Below are 19,411 nucleotides of genomic sequence, written 5' to 3'. Positions count from 1 at the left end.
ATCTGGCTGTGTCCACTCACCCACGAGAGACGGGCAGAGAGGGTGCTGTGTGGATCTGGCTATGTCCACTGACCCACGGCAGACGGGCAGGCAGGGCGCAGTGCGGATCAGGCTGTGTCCACTCACTCACGGTAGACGGGCAGGCAGGGCGCAGTACGGATCTGGTTAAGTCCACTCACCCACGGGAGACGGGCAGGCAAGGCGCAGTGTGCATCTGGCTGTGTCTACTCACCCACGGGAGACCGACAGAGAGGGTGATGTGTGGATCTGGCCCTGTCCACTGACCCACGGCAGACGGGCCGGCAGGGCGCAGTGCGGATCTGGCTATGTCCACTCACCCACGGCAGACGTGCAGGCAGGGCGCAGTGAGGATCTGCTGTGTCCACTCACCCACGGGAGATGGGAAGGAAAGGCGCAGTGTGGATCTGGCTTGGCCACTCACCCACGGGAGACGGGCAGGCAAGGCGCAGTGTGGATCTGGCTGTGTCCACTCACCCACGGGAGATGGACAGAGATGGTGCTGTGTGGATCTGGCCCTGTCCACTGACCCACGACACACGGGCAGGCAGGGCGCAGTGGGGATCTGGCTATGTCCACTGACCCATGGCAGACCGGCAGGCAGGGCACAGTGCGGATCTGGCTTGGCCACTCACCCACGGGAGACGGGCAGGCAAGGCGCAGTGTGGATCTGGCTGTGTGGACTCACCCACGGGAGACGGGCAGAGAGGGTGCTGTGTGGATCTTGCAATGTCTCCTGACCCACGGCATACGGGCAGGCAGGTCGCACTGCGGATGTGGCTGTGTCTACTCACCCACGGGATACGGGCAGGCAGGGCGCAGTGCGGATCTGGCTGTGTCCACTCACCCACGGGAGACGGGCAGGCAAGGCTCAGTGTGGATCTGGCTGTGTCCATCACCCACGGGAGACGGGCAGAGAGGGTGCTGTGTGGATCTGGCTATGTCCACTGACACACGGCATTCGGGCAGGCAGGGTGCAGGGCGGATCTGGCTGTGTCCACTCACACAAGGGAGACGGGCAGGCAGGGCACAGTGTGGATCTGGCTGTGTCCACTCACCTACGGGAGACGGGCACAGAGGGTGCTGTGTGGACCTGGCTATGTCCACTGACCCACGGCAGACGGGCAGGCAGGGCGCAGTGCGGATCTGGCTGTGTCCACTCACCCTCGGGAGACGGGCAGGCAAGGTGCAGTGTGGATCTGGCTGTGTCCACTCACCCACGGGAGACGGGCAGAGAGGGTGCTGTGTGGAGCTGGCTATGTCCACTGACCCACGGCAGACGGGCAGGCAGGGCGCAGTGCGGATCTGGCTGTGTACACTTACTCACGGCAGACGGTCAGGAAGTGCGCAGTGCGGATCTGGCTTGTCCACTCATCCACGGTAGACGGGCAGGCAAGGCGCAGTGCGGATCTGGCTGTGTCCACTCACCCATGGGAGACGGGCAGGCAGGGCGCAGTGCGGATCTGGCTGTGTCCACTCACCCACGGCAGACGGTCAGGCAGGACGCAGTGCGGATCTGGCTGTGTCCACTCACCCACGGGAGACGGGTAGGCAAGGCGCAGTGTGGATCTGGCTGTGTCCACTCACCCACGGGATATGGGCAGAGACGGTGCTGGGTGGATCTGGCTATGTCCACTGACCCACGGCAGACGGGCAGGCAGGGCGCAGTGAGGATCTGGCTGTGTCCACTCACCCATGGGAGACGGGTAGGCAAGTCGCAGTTTGGATCTGGCTGTGTCCATTCACCCACGGAAGACGGGCAGAGAGGGTGCTGTGTGGATCTGGCTATGTACACTGACCCACGGCAGACGGGCAGGCAGGGCGCAGTGTGGATCTGGCTGTGTCCACTCACCCACGGCAAACGGTCAGGCAGGGTGCAGTGCGGATCTTTCTGTGTCCACTCACCCATGGGAGACGGGTAGGCAAGACGCAGTGTGGATCTGGCTGTGTCCACTCACCCACGGGATACGGGCAGAGGCGGTGCTGTGTGGATCTGGCTATGTCCACTGACACACGGCAGACGGGCAGGCAGGGCGCAGTGCGGATCTGGCTGTGTCCACTCACCCACGGCAGACCGTCAAGAATGGCGCAGTGCGGATCTGGCTGTGTCCACTCACCCACGGGAGACGAACAGAGAGGGTGCTGTATGGATCTGGCTATGTGCACTGACCCACGGCAGACAGACAGACAGGGAGCAGTGAGGATCTGGCTGGGTCCACTCACCCACGGCAGACGGTCAGGCAGGGTGCAGTGCGGATCTGGCTGTGTCCACTCACCCAGGGGGATGGGTAGGCAAGGCGCAGTGTGGATCTGGCTGTGTCCACTCACTCACGGGAGACGGGCAGAGAGGGTGCTGTGTGGATCTGGCTATGTCCACTGACCCACGGCAGACGGGCAGGCAGGGCGCAGTGCGGATCTGGCTGTGTCCACTCACCCACGGCAGACGGTCAGGCAGGGCGCAGTGCGGATCTGGCTGTGTCCACTCACCCACGGGAGACGGGTAGGCAAGGCGCAGTTTAAATCTGGCTGTGTCCATTCACCCACGGGAGACGGGCAGAGAGGGTGCTGTGTGGTCTGGCTATGTCCACTGACCCACAGCAGACGGGCAGGCAGGGCGCAGTGCGGATCTGGCTGTGTACACTCACGCACGGCAGACGGGCTGGCAGAGCGCAGTGCGGATCTGGCTGTGTCCAATCACCCACGGGAGACGGGCAGGCAAGGCGCAGTGTGGATCTGGCTGTGTCCACTCACCCACAGGAGACGGGCAGAGAGGGTGCTGTGCGGATCTGGCTATGTACACTGACCCACGGCAGACGTGCAGGCTGGGCGCAGTGCGGATCTGGCTGTGTACACTCACCCACGGAACACGGTCATGAAGGGCGCAGTGCGGATCTGGCTTGTCCACTCATCCAAGGGAGACGGGCAGGCAAGGCGCAGTGCGGATCTGGCTGTGTCCCCTCACCCACGGGAGACGGGCAGGCAGGGCGCAGTGCGGATCTGGCTGTGTCCACTCACCCACGGCAGACGGTCAGGCAGGGCGCAGTGCGGATCTGGCTGTGTCCACTCACCCACGGGAGACGGGTAGGCAAGGCGCAGTGTGGATCTGGCTGTGTCCACTCACCCACGGGATACGGGCAGAGACGGTGCTGTGTGGATCTGGCTATGTCCACTGACCCACGGCAGACGGGGAGGCAGGGCGCAGTGCGGATCTGGCTGTGTCCACTCACCCACGGGAGCTGGGCAGGCAGGGCGCAGTGCGGATCTGGCTGTGTCCACTCACCCACAGGAGACGGGCAGGCAAGGCGCAGTGTGGATTTGGCTGTGTCCACTCACTCACGGCTGACGGTCAGGCAGGGCGCAGTGCGGATCTGACTGTGTCAACTCACCGATGGGAGATGGGTAAGCAAGGCGCAGTGTGGATCTGGCTGTGTCCACTCACCCACGGCAGACGGGCAGGCAGGGTGCAGTGCAGATCGGGCTGTGTCCACTCACCCACGGGAGACGGGCAGGCATGGCCAGTGTGGATCTGGCTGTGTCCACTCACCCACGGGAGACAGTCAGAGAGGGTGCTTTGTGGATCTGGCTATGTCCAATGACCCACGGCATACGGGCAGGCAGGGCGCAGTGCGGATCTGGCTGCGTCCACTCTCCCACGGCAGATGGGCAGGCAGGGCGCACTGCGGATGTGGCTGTGTCCACTCACCAACGGGATACGGGCAGGCAGGGCGCAGTGCGGATATGGCTGTGTCCACTCACCTACGGGAGACGGGCACAGAGGGTGCTGTGTGGAGCTGGCTATGTAGACTGACCCACGGCTGACGGGCAGGCAGGGCGCAGTTCGGAACTGGCTGTGTACACTCACCCACGGCAGACGGTCAGGAAGGGCGCAGTGCGGATCTGGCTTGTCCACTCATCCACGGGAGACGGGCAGGCAAGGCGCAGTGTGGATCTGGCTATGCGCACTCACCCACAAGAGACGGGCAGGTAAGGCGCATTGTGGATCTGGCTGTGTCCCCTAACCCACGAGAGACGGGCAGAGAGAGTGCAGTGTGGATCTGGCTATGTCCACTGACCCACGGTAGACGGGCAAGCAGGGCGCAGTGCGGATCTGGCTGTGTCCACTCACCCACGGGAGACTGACAGGCAGGGCGCAGTGTGGATCTGGCTGTGTCCATTCACCTACGGGAGATAGGCAGAGAGGGTGCTGTGTGGATCTGGCTTTGTCCACTGACCCAGGGCAGACGGGCAGGCAGGGCGCAGTGTGGATCTGGCTGTGTCCACTGACCCACGGCAGACGTGCAGGCAGGGCGCAGTGCGGATCTGGCTGTGTCCACTCACCCTCGGCAGACGGGCAGGCAGGGCGCAGTGCGGATCTGGCTGTGTCCACTCACCCACGGCAAACGGTCAGGCAGGGTGCAGTGCGGATCTGGCTGTGTCCACTCACCAACGGGAGACGGGTAGGCAAGTCGCAGTTTGGATCTGGCTGTGTCCACTCACCCACGGCAGTCGGGCAGGCAGGGCGCAGTGCGCATTTGGCTGTGTCCACTCACCCATGTCAGACGGGCAGGAAGGGCGCAGTGCGGATCTGGCTGTGTCAACTCACCCACGGGAGACAGGCAGGCAAGGCACAGTGTGGATCTGGCTGTGTCCACTCTCCCACGGGAGACGGGCAGGCAAGGCACAGTGTGGATCTGGCTATGTCCACTGACCCACGGCAGACGGGTAGGCAAGGGGCAGTGCGGATCTGTCTGTGTCCCCGCACACACGGCAGATGGTCAGGCAGGGCGCATTTCGGATCTGGCTGTCACCACTCACCCACGGGAGACGGGTAGGCAAGGCGCAGTGTGGATCTGGCTGTGCCCACTCACCCACGGGAGACGGGCAGAGAGGGTGCTGTGTGGATCTGGCTATGTCCACTCACCCACGGCAGACGGGCAGGCAGGGCGCAGTGCGGATCTGGCTGTGTCCCCTGACTTATGGCAGACGGTCAGGCAAGGCGCAGTGCGGATCTGGTTGTGTCCACTCACCCACGGGAGACGGGCAGAGAGGGTGCTCTGTGGATCTGGCTATGTCCACTGACCCACGGCAGACGGGCAGGCAGGGCGCAGTGCGGATCTTCCTGTGTCCACTCACCAATGGCAGACGGGCAGATAGGGCGCAGTGTGGATCTGGCTGTGTCCACTCACCCACGGGAGACGGGCAGGAAAGGCGCAGTGTGGATCTGACTGTGTCCACTCATCCACGGGAGATGGGCAGAAAGGGCGCTGTGTGGAACTGGCTCTGTCCACTGACCCACGGCAGACGGGAAGGCAGGGCGCAGTGCGGATCTGGCTGTGTCCACTAACCCACGGGAGACGGGCAGGCAAGGCGCAGTGTGGATCTGGCTGTGTCTACTCACCCTTGGGAGACGGGCAGAGAGGTGCTGTGTGGATCTGGCTATGTCCACTGACCCAAGGCAGACGGGCAGGCAGGGCGCAGTGCGTATCTTGGTGTGTCCACTCACCCACGGCAGACGGGCAGGCAGGGAGCAGTGCGAATCTGCCTGTGTCCACTCACAAACGGGATACGGGCAGGCAAGGCGCAGTGTGGATCTGGCTGTGTCCACTCACCCACGGGAGACGGGTAGGCAAGTCGCAGTTTGGATCTGGCTGTGTCCATTCACACACGGAAGACGGGCAGAGAGGGTGCTGTGTGGATCTGGCTATGTACACTGACCCACGGCAGACGGGCAGGCAGGGCGCAGTGTGGATCTGGCTGTGTCCACTCACCCACGGCAAACGGTCAGACAGGGTGCAGTGCGGATCTTTCTGTGTCCACTCACCCATGGGAGACGGGTAGGCAAGACGCAGTGTGGATCTGGCTGTGTCCACTCACCCACGGGATACGGGCAGAGGGGGTGCTGTGTGGATCTGGCTATGTCCACTGACACACGGCAGACGGGCAGGCAGGGCGCAGTGCGGATCTGGCTGTGTCCACTCACCCACGGCAGACCGTCAAGAATGGCGCAGTGCGGATCTGGCTGTGTCCACTCACCCACGGGAGACGAACAGAGAGGGTGCTGTATGGATCTGGCTATGTGCACTGACCCACGGCAGACAGACAGACAGGGAGCAGTGAGGATCTGGCTGGGTCCACTCACCCACGGCAGACGGTCAGGCAGGGTGCAGTGCGGATCTGGCTGTGTCCACTCACCCAGGGGGATGGGTAGGCAAGGCGCAGTGTGGATCTGGCTGTGTCCACTCACTCACGGGAGACGGGCAGAGAGGGTGCTGTGTGGATCTGGTTGTGTCCACTCACCCACGGCAGACGGGCAGGCAGGGCGCAGTGCGGATCTGGCTGTGTCCACTCACCCACGGGAGACGGGTAGGCAAAGCGCAGTGTGGATCTGGCTGTGTCCACACCCCAACAGAAGACGGGCAGAGAGGGTGCCCTGTGGATCTGGCTGTGTCCACTCACCCACGGCAGACGGGCATGCAGGGCGCAGTGCGGATCTGGCTGTGTCCAATCACCCACGGCAGATGGGCAGGCAGGGCGCAGTGCGGATCTGGCTGTGTCCACTCACCCACGGGAGACGTGTAGGCAAGGCGCAGTTTAAATCTGGCTGTGTCCATTCACCCACGGGAGACGGGCAGAGAGGGTGCTGTGCGGATCTCGCTATGTCCACTGACCCACAGCAGACGGTCAGGCAGGGCGCAGTGCGGATCTGGCTGTGTACACTCACGCACGGCAGACGGGCTGGCAGAGCGCAGTGCGGATCTGGCTGTGTCCAATCACCCACGGGAGACGGGCAGGCAAGGCGCAGTGTGGATCTGGCTGTGTCCACTCACCCACAGGAGACGGGCAGAGAGGGTGCTGTGCGGATCTGGCTATGTACACTGACCCACGGCAGACGTGCAGGCTGGGCGCAGTGCGGATTGGCTGTGTACACTCTCCCACGGCACACGGTCAGGAAGGGCGCAGTGCGGATCTGGCTTGTCCACTCATCCAAGGGAGACGGGCAGGCAAGGCGCAGTGCGGATCTGGCTGTGTCCACTCACCCACGGGAGACGGGCAGGCAGGGCGCAGTGCGGATCTGGCTGTGTCCACTCACCCACGGCAGACGGTCAGGCAGGGCGCAGTGCGGATCTGGCTGTGTCCACTCACCCACGGGAGACGGGTAGGCAAGGCGCAGTGTGGATCTGGCTGTGTCCACTCACCCACAGGATACGGGCAGAGACGGTGCTGTGTGGATCTGGCTATGTCCACTGACCCACGGCAGACGGGGAGGCAGGGCGCAGTGCGGATCTGGCTGTGTCCACTCACCCACGGCAAACGGTCAGGCAGGGCGCAGTGCGGTTCAGGCTGTGTCCACTCACCCACAGGAGACGGGTAGGCAATTCGCAGTTTGGATCTGGCTGTGTCTATTCACCCACGGGAGACGGGCAGAGAGGGTGCTGTGTGGATCTGGCTATGTCCACTGACCCACGGCAGACGGGCAGGCAGGGCGCAGTGCGGATCTGGCTGTGTCCACTCACCCACGGCTGACCGGCCAGCAGGGCGCAGTGTGGATCTGGCTATGCGCACTCACCCACAAGAGACGGGCAGGTAAGGCGCATTGTGGATCTGGCTGTGTCCCCTAACCCACGAGAGACGGGCAGAGAGAGTGCAGTGTGGATCTGGCTATGTCCACTGACCCACGGCAGACGGGCAAGCAGGGCGCAGTGCGGATCTGGCTGTGTCCACTCACCCACGGGAGACTGACAGGCAGGGCGCAGTGTGGATCTGGCTGTGTCCATTCACCTACGGGAGACAGGCAGAGAGGGTGCTGTGTGGATCTGGCTTTGTCCACTGACCCAGGGCAGACGGGCAGGCAGGGCGCAGTGTGGATCTGGCTGTGTCCACTGACCCACGGCAGACGTGCAGGCAGGGCGCAGTGCGGATCTGGCTGTGTCCACTCACCCTCGGCAGACGGGCAGGCAGGGCGCAGTGCGGATCTGGCTGTGTCCACTCACCCACGGCAAACGGTCAGGCAGGGTGCAGTGCGGATCTGGCTGTGTCCACTCACCAACGGGAGACGGGTAGGCAAGTCGCAGTTTGGATCTGGCTGTGTCCACTCACCCACTGGAGACGGGCAGGCAAGGCGCAGTGTGGATCTGGCTATATACACTCACCCACGGGAGACGGGCAGAGAGGGTGCAGTGGGGATATGGCTATGTCCACTGACCCACGGGAGACGGGCAGACAGGGCGCAGTGCGGATCTGGCTGTGTCCACTCACCCACGGCCGACGGGCAGGCAGGGCTCAGTGCGGATCTGGCTGTGTCCACTCACCCACGGGAGACGGGCAGGCAAGGCGCAGTGTGGATCTGGCTGTGTCGACTCACCAACAGCAGACGGTCAGGAAGGGCACAGTGTGGATCTGGCTGTGTCCACTCACCCACGGGAGAAGGGCAGTCAAGGCGCAGTGTGGTTCTGGATGTGTCCACTGCCCCACGGGAGACGGGCAAAGAGGGTGCTGTGTGGATCTGGCAATGTCCACTGACCCACGGCAGATGGGCAGAGAGGTTGCTGCGTGGATCTGGCTATGTCCACTGATAGACGGCAGACAAGCAGGTAGGGCTCAGTGCGGATCTGGCTGTGTCCACTCACCCATAGGAGACAGGCAGGCAGGGCGCAGTGCGTATCTGGCTGTGTCCACTCACCCACGGGAGACGGGCAGAGAGGGTGCTGTGTGCATCTGGCTATGTCCACTGACCCACGGCAGACGTGCAGGCAGGGCGCAGTGCCGATCTGGCTGTGACCAATCACCCTCGGCCGACGGGCAGGCAGGGCGCAGTGCGGATCTGGCTGTGTCCACTCGCCCACGGCAGACGGGCAGGCAAGGCGCAGTGTGGATATGGCTGTGTCCACTCACCCTCGGGAGACGGACAGAGAGGTTGCTGTATGGATCTGGCTATGTCCACTGACCCACGGCAGACAGGCAGACAGGGAGCTGTGCGGATCTGGCTGGGTCCACTCACCCACGGCAGACTGTCAGGCAGGGCGCAGTGTGGATCTAGCTGTGTCCACTCACCTACGGGGGACAGGCAGGCAAGGCGCAGTGCCGATCTGGCTGTGTCCACTCACCCACGGCAGACGGGCAGGCAAGGCGCAGTGTGGATCTGGCTGTGTCCACTCACGCACGGGAGACGGGCAGAGAGTGTGCTGTGTGGATCTGGCTATGTCCACTTACCCATGGAAGAGGGGCAGGCAGGACGTAGTGGGGATATGGCTGTGTCCACTCACCCACGGCAGACGGTCAGGCAGGGTGCAGTGCGGATCTGGCTGTGTCCACTCACCCACGGGGGATGGGTAGGCAAGGCCCAGTGTGGATCTGCCTGTGTCCACTCACCCACGGGAGACGGGCAGAGAGGGTGCTGTGTGGATCTGGCTATGTCCACTGACCGACGGCAGACGGGCAGGCAGGACGCAGTGGGGATTTGGCTGTGTCCACTCACCCACGGCAGACGGTCAGACAGGGCGCAGTGCGGATCTGGCTGTGTCCACTCACCCACGGGAGACGGGTAGGCAAGGCGCAGTTTAAATCTGGCTGTGTCCATTCACCCACGGGAGACGGGTAGGCAAGGCGCAGTGTGGATCTGGCTATGTCCACTCACCCACGGGAGATGGGCAGGCAGGGCGCAGTGCGGATCTGGCTGTGTCCCTTCACTCACGGGAGACGGGCATGCAAGGCGCAGTGTGGATCAGGTTGTGTCCACTCACCCATGGGAGACGGGCATGCAAGACACAGTGTGGATCTGGCTATGTCCACTGACCCACGGCAGACGGACAGGCAGGGCGCAGTGCGGATCTGGCTGTGTCCACTCACCCACGGGAGCTGGGCAGGCAGGGCGCAGTGCGGATCTGGCTGTGTCCACTCACCCACGGGAGACGGGCAGGCAAGGCGCAGTGTGGATTTGGCTGTGTCCACTCACTCACGGCTGACGGTCAGGCAGGGCGCAGTGCGGATCTGACTGTGTCAACTCACCGATGGGAGATGGGTAAGCAAGGCGCAGTGTGGATCTGGCTGTGTCCACTCACCCACGGCAGACGGGCAGGCAGGGTGCAGTGCAGATCTGGCTGTGTCCACTCACCCACGGGAGACGGGCAGGCATGGCCAGTGTGGATCTGGCTGTGTCCACTCACCCACGGGAGACAGTCAGAGAGGGTGCTTTGTGGATCTGGCTATGTCCAATGACCCACGGCATACGGGCAGGCAGGGCGCAGTGCGGATCTGGCTGCGTCCACTGTCCCACGGCAGATGGGCAGGCAGGGCGCACTGCGGATGTGGCTGTGTCCACTCACCAACGGGATACGGGCAGGCAGGGCGCAGTGCGGATCTGGCTGTGTCCACTCACCTACGGGAGACGGGCACAGAGGGTGCTGTGTGGAGCTGGCTATGTAGACTGACCCACGGCTGACGGGCAGGCAGGGCGCAGTGCGGAACTGGCTGTGTACACTCACCCACGGCAGACGGTCAGGAAGGGCGCAGTGCGGATCTGGCTTGTCCACTCATCCACGGGAGATGGGCAGGCAAGGCGCAGTGTGGATCTGGCTGTGTCCACTCACCCACAGGATACGGGCAGAGACGGTGCTGTGTGGATCTGGCTATGTCCACTGACCCACGGCAGACGGGCAGGCAGGGCGCAGTGCGGATCTGGCTGTGTCCACTCACCCACGGGAGACGGGCAGACGGGGCGCAGTGCGGATCTGGCTGTGTCCACTCACCCACGGCAGTCGGGCAGGCAGGGCGCAGTGCGGATCTGGCTGTGTTCACTCACCCACGGGAGACGGGTAGGCAAGGCGCAGTTGGATCTGGCTGTGTCCACTCACCCACGGGACACGGGCAGAGACGGTGCTGTGTGGATCTGGCTATGTCCACTGACACACGGCAGACGGGCAGGCAGGGCACAGTGCGGATCTGGCTGTGTCCACTAACCCACGGCAAAGGGTCATGCAGGGCGCAGTGCGGATCAGGCTGTGTCCACTCACCCACGGAAGACGGGCTGAGAGGGTGATGTGTGGATCTGGCTATGTCCACTGACCCACGGGAGACGGGCAGGCAGGCCGCAGTGCGGATCTGGCTGTGTCCATTCACCCACGGCAGACCGGCCAGCAGGGCGCAGTGCGGATCTGGCTGTGTCCACTCACCCACAAGAGACGGGCAGGCAAGGCACAGTGTGGATCTGGCTGTGTCCACTAACCCACGAGACAAGGGCAGAGAGAGTGCTGTGTGACTCTGGCTATGTCCACTGACCCACGGCAGACGGGCAGGCAGGGCGCAGTGCGGATCTGGCTGTGTCCACTCACACACGGGAGACGGACAGGCAGGGCGCAGTGTGGATCTGGCTGTGTCCACTCACCTACGGGAGACGGGCAGAGAGGGTGCTGTGTGGATCTGGCTTTGTCCACTGACCCAGGGCAGACGGGCAGCAGGGCGCAGTGCGGATCTGGCTGTGTCCACTCACCCACGGGAGACGGGCAGGCAGGGCGCAGGACGGATCTGGCTGTGTCCACTCACCCATGGAGGACAGGCAGGCAAGGCGCAGTGTGGATCTGACTGTGTCCACTCACCCACGGGAGTCGGTCAGAGAGGGTGCTGTGTGGATCTGGCTGTGTCCACTGACCCACGGCAGACTTGCAGGCAAGGCGCAGTTTGGATCTGGCTGTGTCCACTGACCCACGGGTGACGGGCAGGCAAGGCGCAATGCGGATCTGGCTGTGTCCACTCACCCATGGGAGACGGGCATGCAGGGTGCAGTGCGGATCTGGCTGTGTCCACTCACCCACGGGAGACGGGTAGGCAATTCGCAGTTTGGATCTGGCTGTGTCCATTCACCCACGGGAGACGGGCACAGAGGGTGCTGTGTGGATCTGGCTATGTCCACTGGCCCACGGCAGATGGGCAGGGAGGACGCAGTGTGGATCTGGCTGTGTTCACTCACCCACGGCAGACCGGCCGGCAGGGTGCAGTGCGGATCTGGCAGTGTCCACTCACCCACGGGAGACGGGCAGGGAGACGGACAGAGAGGTTGCAGTATGGATCTGGCTATGTCCACTGACCCACGGCAGACAGGCAGACAGGGAGCTGTGCGGATCTGGCTGCGTCCACTCTCCCACGGCAGATGGGCAGGCAGGGCGCACTGCGGATGTGGCTGTGTCCACTCACCAACGGGATACGGGCAGGCAGGGCGCAGTGCGGATCTGGCTGTGTCCACTCACCTACGGGAGACGGGCACAGAGGGTGCTGTGTGGAGCTGGCTATGTAGACTGACCCACGGCTGACGGGCAGGCAGGGCGCAGTGCGGAACTGGCTGTGTACACTCACCCACGGCAGACGGTCAGGAAGGGCGCAGTGCGGATCTGGCTTGTCCACTCATCCACGGGAGACGGGCAGGCAAGGCGCAGTGTGGATATGGCTGTGTCCACTCACCCACAGGAGACGGGCAGAGACGGTGCTGTGTGGATCAGGCTATGTCCACTGACCCACGGCAGACGGGCAGGCAGGGCGCAGTGCGGATCTGGCTGTGTCCACTCACCCACGGGAGATGGGCAGGCAGGGCGCAGTGCGGATCTGGCTGTGTTCACTCACCCACGGCAGTCGGGCAGGCAGGGCGCAGTGCGGATCAGGCTGTGTCCACTCACCCACGGAAGACGGGTGGCAAGTTGCAGTTTGGATCTCGCTGTGTCCATTCACCCACGGGAGACGGGCTGAGAGGGTGATGTGTGGATCTGGCTATGTCTACTGACCCACGGGAGACGGGCAGGCAGGCCGCAGTGCGGATCTGGCTGTGTCCATTCACCCACAGCACACCGGCCAGCAGGGCGCAGTGCGGATCTGGCTGTGTCCACTCAATCACAAGAGACAGGCAGGCAAGGCACAGTGTGGATCTGGCTGTGTCCACTAACCCACGAGAGAAGGGCAGAGAGAGTGCTGTGTGGATCTGGCTATGTCCACTGACCCACGGCAGACGGGCAGGCAGGGCGCATTGCGGATCTGGCTGTGTCCACTCACACACGGGAGACGGACAGGCAGGGCGCAGTGTGGATCTGGCTGTGTCCACTCACCTACGGGAGACGGGCAGAGAGGGTGCTGTGTGGATCTGGCTATGTCCATTGACCCACGGCAGACGGGCAGGCAGGGCGCAGTGCGGATCTGGCTGTGTCCACTCACCCACGGCAGACGGGCAGGCAGGGCGCAGTGCGGATATGGCTGTGTCCACTCACCCACGGGAGAAGGGCAGTCAAGGCGCAGTGTGGTTCTGGATGTGTCCACTGCCCCACGGGAGACGGGCAAAGAGGGTGCTGTGTGGATCTGGCAATGTCCACTGACCCACGGCAGATGGGCAGAGAGGGTGCTGCGTGGATCTGGCTATGTCCACTGATAGACGGCAGACAAGCAGGTAGGGCTCAGTGCGGATCTGGATGCGTCCACTCACCCATAGGAGACGGGCAGGCAGGGCGCAGTGCGTATCTGGCTGTGTCCACTCACCCACGGGAGACGGGCAGAGAGGGTGCTGTGTGCATCTGGCTATGTCCACTGACCAACGGCAGACGTGCAGGCAGGGCGCAGTGCCGATCTGGCTGTGTCCAATCACCCTCGGCCGACGGGCAGGCAAGGCGCAGTGTGGATATGGCTGTGTCCACTCACCCTCGGGAGACGGACAGAGAGGTTGCAGTATGGATCTGGCTATGTCCACTGACCCACGGCAGACAGGCAGACAGGGAGCTGTGCGGATCTGGCTGCGTCCACTCTCCCACGGCAGATGGGCAGGCAGGGCGCACTGCGGATGTGGCTGTGTCCACTCACCAACGGGATACGGGCAGGCAGGGCGCAGTGCGGATCTGGCTGTGTCCACTCACCTACGGGAGACGGGCACAGAGGGTGCTGTGTGGAGCTGGCTATGTAGACTGACCCACGGCTGACGGGCAGGCAGGGCGCAGTGCGGAACTGGCTGTGTACACTCACCCACGGCAGACGGTCAGGAAGGGCGCAGTGCGGATCTGGCTTGTCCACTCATCCACGGGAGACGGGCAGGCAAGGCGCAGTGTGGATATGGCTGTGTCCACTCACCCACAGGAGACGGGCAGAGACGGTGCTGTGTGGATCAGGCTATGTCCACTGACCCACGGCAGACGGGCAGGCAGGGCGCAGTGCGGATCTGGCTGTGTCCACTCACCCACGGGAGATGGGCAGGCAGGGCGCAGTGCGGATCTGGCTGTGTTCACTCACCCACGGCAGTCGGGCAGGCAGGGCGCAGTGCGGATCAGGCTGTGTCCACTCACCCACGGAAGACGGGTGGCAAGTTGCAGTTTGGATCTGGCTGTGTCCATTCACCCACGGGAGACGGGCTGAGAGGGTGATGTGTGGATCTGGCTATGTCTACTGACCCACGGGAGACGGGCAGGCAGGCCGCAGTGCGGATCTGGCTGTGTCCATTCACCCACAGCACACCGGCCAGCAGGGCGCAGTGCGGATCTGGCTGTGTCCACTCAATCACAAGAGACAGGCAGGCAAGGCACAGTGTGGATCTGGCTGTGTCCACTAACCCACGAGAGAAGGGCAGAGAGAGTGCTGTGTGGATCTGGCTATGTCCACTGACCCACGGCAGACGGGCAGGCAGGGCGCATTGCGGATCTGGCTGTGTCCACTCACACACGGGAGACGGACAGGCAGGGCGCAGTGTGGATCTGGCTGTGTCCACTCACCTACGGGAGACGGGCAGAGAGGGTGCTGTGTTGATCTGGCTGTGTCCACTCACCCACGGGAGACGGGCAGGCAAGGCGCAATGCGGATCTGGCTGTGTCCACTCACCCACGGGAGACTGGCAGGCAGGGCGCAGTGCGGATCTGGCTGTGTCCACTCACCCACGGGAGACGGGCAGGCAGGGCGCAGTGCGGATCTGGCTGTGTCCACTCACCCACGGCAGACGGGCAGGCAAGGCGCATTGTGGATCTGGCTGTGTCCACTCATTCACGGGAGAAGGGCAGAGAGGGTGCTGTGTGGATCTGGCTATGTCCGCTGAACCACGGCAGACGGGCAGGCAGGGCGCAGTGGGGATCTGGCTGTGTCCACTCACCCACGGCAAACGGTCAGGCAGGGTGCAGTGCGGATCTGGATGTGTCCACTCACCCACGGGAGACGGGTAGGCAATTCGCAGTTTGGATCTGGCTGTGTCCATTCACCCACGGGAGACGGGCACAGAGGGTGCTGTGTGGATCTGGCTATGTCCACTGGCCCACGGCAGACGGGCAGCGAGGACGCAGTGTGGATCTGGCTGTGTTCACTCACCCACGGCAGACCGGCCGGCAGGGCGCAGTGCGGATCTGGCAGTGTCCACTCACCCACGGGAGACGGGCAGGCAGGGCGCAGTGCGGAGCTGGCTGTGTCCACTCACCCACGGGAAATGGGAAGGCAAGGCGCAGTGTGGATCGGGCTGTGTTCACTCACCCACGGGACACGGGCAGAGAGTGTGCTGTGTGGATCTGGCTATGTCCACTGACCCACAGCAGACGGGCAGGCAGGGCGCAGTGCGCATCTGGCTGTGTCCACTCACCCATGGCAGACGGGCAGGAAGGGCGCAGTGCGGATCTGGCTGTGTCAACTCACCCACGGGAGACAGGCAGGCAAGGCACAGTGTGGATGTGGCTGTGTCCACTCACCCACGGGAGACGGGCAGAGAGGGTGCCGTGTGGATCTGGCTATGTCCACTCACCCATGGCAGACGGGCAGGAAGGGCGCAGTGCGGTTCTGGCTGTGTCCCCTCACTCATGGCAGACGGTCAGGCAGGGCGCAGTACGGATCTGGCTGTGTCCACTCACCCACGGGGGACGGGTAGGCAAGGCGCAGTGTGGATCTGGCTGTGTCAACTCACGCGCGGGAGACGGGCAGAGAGGGTGCTCTGTGGATCTGGCTATGTCCACTGACCCACGGCAGACGGGCAGGCAGGGCGCAGTGCGGATCTGTCTGTGTCCCCGCACACACGGCAGATGATCAGGCAGGGCGCATTTCGGATCTGGCTGTCACCACTCACCCACAGGAGACGGGTAGGCAAGGCGCAGTGTGGATCTGTTTGTGCCCACTCACCCACGGGAGACGGGCAGAGAGGGTGCTGTGTGGATCTGGCTATGTCCACTCACCCACGGCAGACGGGCAGGCAGGGCGCAGTGCGGATCTGGCTGTGTCCACTCACGCACGGCAGACGGGAAGGCAGTGCCCAGTGCGGATCGGTCTGTGTCCACTCACCCACGGGAGACGGGCAGAGAGGGTGCCGTGTGGATCTGGCTATGTCCACTGACCCACGGCAGACGGGCAGGCAGGGCGCAGTGCGGATCTGGCTGTGTCCCCTGACTTATGACAGACGGTCAGGCAGGGCGCAGTGCGGATCTGGCTGTGTCCACTCACCCACGTGAGACGGGCAGAGAGGGTGCTCTGTGGATCTGGCTATGTCCACTGACCCACGGCCGACGGGCAGGCAGGGCGCAGTGCGGATCTTCCTGTGTCCACTCACCAATGGCAGACGGGCAGATAGTGCGCAGTGTGGATCTGGCTGTGTCCACTCACCCACGGGAGACGGGCAGGCAAGGCGCAGTGTGTATCTGACTGTGTCCACTCATCCACGGGCGACGGGCAGAAAGGGCGCTGTGTGGAACTGGCTCTGTCCACTGACCCACGGCAGACGGGAAGGCAGGGCGCAGTGCGGATTTGGCTGTGTCCACTCACCCACGGGAGACGGGCAGGCAAGGCGCAGTGTGGATCTGGCTGTGTCTACTCACCCTCGGGAGATGGGCAGACAGGGTGCTGTGTGGATCTGGCTATGTCCACTGACCCACGGCAGAAGGGCAGGCAGGGCGCAGTGCGGATCTGGCTGTGTCCACTCACCTACGGGAGACGGGCAGCCCGGGGGCAGTGCGGATCTGGCTGTGTCCACTTACCCACGGTAGACGGGCAGGCAATGCGCAGTGTGGATCTTGCTGTGTCCACTCACCCACGGGAGACGGGCAGAGAGGTGCTGTGTGGATCTGGCTATGTCCACTGACCCACGGCAGACGGGCAGGCAGGGCGCAGTGTGGATCTGGCTGTGTCCACTCACCCACGGGAGACGGGCAGAGAGGTTGCCGTGTGGATCTGGCTATGTCCACTGACCCACGGCAGACGGGAAGGCAGAGCGCAGTGCGGATCTGGCTGTGTCCCCTCACTCATGGCAGTCGGTCAGGCACGGCGCAGTGCGGATCTGGCTGTGTCCACTCACCCACGGAGGACGGGTAGGTAAGTCGCAGTGTGGATCTGGCTGTGTCCACTCACCCACGGGAGATGGGCAGAGAGAGTGCTGTGTGGATACTGCTATGTCCACTGACCCACGGCAGACTGGCAGGCAGGGCGCAGTGCGGATCTGGCTGTGTCCACTCACCCACGGGAGACCGGCATACAGGGCGCAGTGCGGATCTGGCTGTGTCCACTCACCCACGGGAGATGGGCAGGCAGGGCACAGTGCGGATCTGGCTGTGTCCACTCACCCACGGGTGACGGGCAGGCAAGGCGCAGTGTGGATCTGCCTGTGTCCACTCACCCAAGGGACACGGGGAGAGAGGTTGCTGTGTGGATCTGGCTATGTCCACTGATCCACGGCAGACGGGCAGGGAGGGCGCAGTGCAGATCTCGCTGTGTTCACTCACCCACGGCAGACGGGCAGGCTGACGCAATGCGGATCTGACTGTGTCCACTCACCCACGGCAGACGGTCAGGAAGGGCGCAGTGCGGTTCTGGCTGTGTCCACTCACCCACGGGAGACGGGCAGGCAGGGCGCAGTGCGGATCTGGCTGTGTCTACTCACCCACGGCAGACGATTAGGCAGGGCGCAGTGCTGATCTGGTTGTGTCCACTCACCCACGGGAGACGGGCAGGCAAGGCGTAGTGTGGATCTGGCTGTGTCCACTCACCCACGGAAGACGGGCAGAGAGGGTGCTGTGTGGATCTGGCTATGTACACTGACCCACGGTAGACGGGCAGGCAGGGCGCAGTGCGGATCTGGGTGTGTCCACTCACCCACGGGAGACGGGCAAAGAGGGTGCTGTGTGGATCTCCCTATGTACACCGACCGACGGCAGACTGGCAGGCAGGGCATAGTGCTGATCTGGCTGTGTCCACTCACCCACGGCAGATGGGCAGGCAGGGTGCAATGCGGATCTGGCTGTGTCCACTCAACCACGGCAGACGGTCAGGCAGGGCGCAGTGCGGATCTGGCTGTGTCCACTTACCCACGGGAGACAGGTAGGCAAGGCGCAGTGTGTATCTGGCTGTGTCCACTCACCCACGAGAGACGGGCAGAAAGGGCGCTGTGTGGATCTGGCTATGTCCAGTGACCCACGGCAGACTGGAAGGCAGGGCACAGTGCGGATCTGGCTGTGTCCACTCACCCAAGGCAGACGGGCAGGCAGGGCACAATGCGAATCTGGCTGTGTCCACTCACCCACGGGAGACGGGCAGGCAGGGCGCCGTGCGGATCTGGCTTTGTCCACTCACCCATGGGAGATGGGCAGGCAAGGCGCAGTGTGGATCTGGCTATGTCCACTCACCCACGGGAGACGGGCAGAGAGGTTGCTGTGTGGATCTGTCTATGTCCACAGACCCACGGCAGACGGGCAGGGAGGGCGCAGTGCGGATCTCGCTTTGTCCACTCACCCATGGCAGACGGGCAGGCAGGGCGCAGTGCGGATCTGGCTGTGTCCACTCACCCACGGCAGACGGGCAGGCAGGGCGCAGTGCGTATCTGGCTGTGTCCACTCACCCACAACAGACGGTAAGGCAAGGCGCAGTGTGGATCTGGCTGTGTCCACTCACCCACGGGAGACGGGCAGAAAGGGTGCTGTATGGATCTGGCTATGTCCACTGACCCACGGCAGACTGGCAGGCAGGGCACAGTTCGTATCTGGCTGTGTCCACTCACCCACGGCAGACGGGCAGGCAGGGCGCAATGCGGATCTGGCTGTGTCCACTCAACCACGGCAGACGGTCAGGAAGGACGCAGTGCGGATCTGGCTGTGTCCACTCACCAACGGGAGACAGGTAGGCAAGGCGCAGTGTGGATCTGGCTGTGTCCACTCACCCATGGGACACGGGCAGACAGGGTGCTGTCCGGATCTGGCTATGTCCACTGATCCACGGCAGACGGGCAGGCAGGGCGCAGTGCGGATGTGCCTGGGTCCAATCACCCACGGCAGACGGGCAGGCAGGGCGCAGTGCGGATCTGGCTGTGTCCACTCACCCACGGCAGACGGTCAGGCAGGGCGCATGCGGATCTGGCGGTGTCCACTCACCCACGGGAGACGGGCAGGCAGGGCGCAGTGCGGATCTGGCTGTGTCCACTCACCCACGG

This window comes from Microcebus murinus, chromosome 22, assembly GCF_040939455.1.
Source record: "Microcebus murinus isolate Inina chromosome 22, M.murinus_Inina_mat1.0, whole genome shotgun sequence".
In the NCBI taxonomy this organism is placed as follows: domain Eukaryota; kingdom Metazoa; phylum Chordata; class Mammalia; order Primates; family Cheirogaleidae; genus Microcebus; species Microcebus murinus.
Note: the sequence above shows the minus strand (reverse complement) of the source record.